Source organism: Diplotaxodon limnothrissa, linkage group LG1 (assembly GCF_057381915.1).
Source record: "Diplotaxodon limnothrissa isolate DT_005_m linkage group LG1, D_limnothrissa_male_GT1.1, whole genome shotgun sequence".
NCBI lineage: Eukaryota > Metazoa > Chordata > Actinopteri > Cichliformes > Cichlidae > Diplotaxodon > Diplotaxodon limnothrissa.
The window spans coordinates 30,946,686-30,950,817 of NC_140596.1; positions in this window are offsets into that span (position 1 = coordinate 30,946,686).

The following is a 4,132-nucleotide window of genomic DNA, read 5'->3' on the forward strand; positions in this document are numbered from 1 at the left end:
GTTAAAAAATATCTGTTATTTTTAAACAGTATGTTTTAATATTGACTGTCAAAAAATGAATATAATTAATTTCGCAGTGCTGCATGGTATGTCTGTATAACAGCTGCTACACTTAGGATTTTTATAACATTCATAAAAGTAAAGCATTGAGGCAGGAAAAATAAATTTTGTGTCTGTTACAATAGAGTACAGGTTGAGATTGATTTAATGGGACACTGAGTCGAAGATCGATTTTAACTGGTGGTTTCAACAGAGCTTTCAAATGGAGTGAGTGAAACCTACATTTGGCGATTTTGACAAACTCAACATTTCTCTACACATTTTGTGTGCTCGCAAAACTGAAATGTTCTTATTTAATTCTGATTCACCCCTTTAGCAATTCAATTCACCTCTCCACAGAAATAACACGTTAAGCAGACTTAACAGATGGTTTCCTCTTCCTGAGCCCGGATCTGCTGGAGAGTTCTTCCTGTTAAAAGGGAGTTTTTCCTTCCTACTGTCTCCAAGTGTTTGCTCATAGAAGATCATCTGAGTGTTTTCTCTGTATTACTGTAAGAGCTTTACCTCAAAATATAAAGCACCTTGAGTGACAGTTGCTGTGATTTGGAGCTATATAAATACAATTAAATTGATTAGAAAAGTTTATGTTGGGTCCCACCCACTTAATTTTGTCAGCGTTGTGTCGCCTTTATTTGCTTGAAGTTTCTGAAAATCTTCACTATCTATGGTCTTTAGTCTCCACATTGCTGCAAGTTGCTTCCAGTGTGTACATACCTCTTAAAAACTCAGGGATGGATCGATTTCAAATGAAAACAAACATGAAGGGGAGACGAGTAGATATTTCTAAAATAATTCTTTTGCATTTTGAGAAAAAACTCTACTAAGTTGTAGATCACTTGCTCCTTAGCAACTCTGTAGCGTAAAAATATTGCTGTAGAATAGTTGCACACAGGGCATTAATTCTGCTCGTAAACCAACAGCATAATAAAGTCATACAGTTTAGGGATGCCCTCAGGTATTTACAAATCATATCAATCTGAGGTATTATGCTATTTGGTAGCATAATAGCTGGTAGCGTTTGGCCCAAAGAAATTATTCTAAAGTGTCAGTCTTTGAAAGCTAAAGAGCTTATGGCTCTGTCTCACAGAGAACTCAGTCCAGTGAGGCCATGTTTGAAAGCAAAGGCTGTGGATTTAAACGTGCAATGACCTATTTTCTCTGTCAGCATTTTAAAAGACTGAACGGTAGCTTCTCACTCTGTCAGCTCAATGTGAAAGCAACGCACTTCTTTGACCTTTACAATGATCATTTTCTGGTTGGTGGACCTTCTTCATAGCAACCGCTGTTTCTCAATTACATCCAGGAGTTCCTGTAGTTCCGGCAACTTTCATTACCCTCAAATCAAATACATACTTTTTATGGAATGAACAATAACAAGTATAGCTATTTTTGGTTGTTAGATAAATCTAAAGTCATATATAACCACTGTATTTCTTCTTTTGTCCTACTTAATAGGATAAGGATTAAAATGTTTATAATATACTAAAATAGAGAAAATAGATTTTAACAGCCCTTGCGGTGTTGATTAATATTTTTAATAATCAAATATGCAGATGTGCTCTTTGATGTTTAGAAATGATCCACATTCTGTTGTGTTTTTGACATGCTGGTGCTCAGGAGGCAGCATAAGTGAGCTGTGCTTCACTGCTGTTTAAAGAGAGCATTACTGCAACTGTGTAAATATCTACACTCTTATTTCAGCTCCACACTTTTTAAATAAACAGCGAGGAAAGGCAATGCAGATCTTGGTCTGATACTAAAGAGGAATCTCAAGGCTTTCCTGTCCACAATATTGTCAGTCTGCATCTATGCGCTGAGGGGAAGAAGGGTGTTTAGCCCCGTCAGCATAGAGGCCCTTGTCCTGTATCCTTCCCAAGGTGACTTCTCTGCTGTTGGCAGGCAGAGCCATGAACACAGCTCCCAAGACTCTCCCTCTCTCTTCTCTTTCTCTCCCTTCTTCTCCCACACACCCATCAGCGTTTAGATACCACCGGGTAAAACGCTTTCATACCTTTTTTTTTTTAACAAAGATGTCAAAGCATGTTTTTTTTTTCAATTTTTTTCTCTCACTTCCTCCTCCTCACATCATTTCCATAATTACAGGTAAGAAAAAAGCGTCATATTCATTACATTTCTTTTCAGTGCTTTGCGTCTTGTCTACAGTCAGATTTTGGTTATGGCTAAGTGCCAACACATGAGCACCTGACCTTTTCCTCTTTCAGTTCTCATAGTGGAGAACGTCCACCTACGCAGCAGCACACACACACACACACACCTCCCACACAAACTCTCTCTCACACACAAACACTCACACACATACACTGGCAGCAAAATTGTGCTTTGAGAGCAACTGTCTGTGAATCTGTGCAGGTTTGTGTTGGAGATTGCATCCTGGAAATGCAGACCTCTTCATTTTCTATTACCAACACTTTTTGGTGGAACATGGAGGTGTGTGACCACGATTGTGTGTAAATAGGCCATTATCCCATGTCTACAGTAGGTCATCTATTTCAGTCCAGGTTAATTCTCTACATGGGAGAAGGTGTGCTAATTTCCTCTCTCTGTCTGTCTGTCTCTCTCTCTGCATGTGTGTGTGTGCTAAATTGATTAAGAGGATTCGAGTCGCCGATGAACGTCAACACAAACTACGACCACCAGCACACACTTAGGTGCACATGAACTCTTACCCTACTTTAAGATTAGCTTTAGGCTGCTAATACACACAAACACATTTGTTGTCAGTTGAGAGAACAGCATAATGCCCCAAAGTATATCCCCAGAGGATGCACCATTATTCCCACCATATTTGTTTGCCTAACCCCACCCCTTCACCTAACTTTAACCAAAAAGTCTTTATTTTCAGATTTGTCTAATCCTTAATAAGGCTAGAGTTCCCCTGATGTCTGAACAACATTTTTTGCATTTTACTTTTACACTTGTTCATTAGGCAGATTATTTCACTCCAATCACTGGACAAACGTAAATATAATCCAAGGCACATCAGATCAGGGTGAAGTCACACTGATGCCACTAACAGTTGAGATGTGTTTACATGTGAAGGACTTGGACTAAGCATCCATGTAAGGTATAATTTGCTAAAAGTAATCTTTCTGCATATTAGTGTTACATGTGATTATTCGTGAAAGCAACCACAGAGCTTTCAAACATGCTTTATTCCCACAGTTGCTAGCAAACAACATAAATTGCTTTCAACCTCATGATTTGATTCTCGTGTTTTATAATGAAAGAAACATGCCAAACATGTTAACAGCCCATTATTAGCACCACATCAGTCCAATATGCATGATAACAGCTTGCAAAGCATCTGCTTTGTTACTAGACGCCAGGCCTCCTACTGGATTGCATCTTGGACTTTTTGAATGAACTTTAAATAGTTTCTATGCGGATAAAAATAAGACTTCTCATCCCAGAATGAACTGTTGCTGACCCGTAATGTAATGCAGTTAGGGTAAGAGAATGTCAATTATTGTAGTCTTATTAAAACCATACATGACACACATCCTCAGGCAGCAACATCCTGACAACCAGCTTCTATACAGGAACTCCAACACTACTCAAAAACACACATGCATGAGAAAAAATAATGCTTTCGGTCTCCTCAGCGCATCCCTGAGCCAAATTGTGTGGAGATCCTAAAAGTTGTTCCAGATCCGAAGCGGTCTTACCTTTGTGACAGTCATGCAGAATCAGTGGGTGAGGAGCAGGCCGGTGTCCCCTTCAAGCAAAGAGCAATGCCGCAGGAGTGGCAAAGTGATGAGGAGGAGAGGAGGGCAGCTCTGCTGAATATGCACACAAGGAGAGGGAGGGAGAGAGACAGAGAGAGAGAGAGAGAGGAAAGAGGAGGGGACAGACAGGTTAGTGTGTCTGGCTCACTAAGTACGGAAGGGCTGATTGCTGCTGCAGTGAAGTAATGGCTGGCAGTCGACGTGTGGTTGGTTACTACAACAGGGAAGAGCTCCCTGCTAAGATACACCCCTCCCTCCTCCCTCCCCAGCTGCCCGCACGCACACACAAACACACACACATGCGGATGATGTGCTCAAAGCCTGAC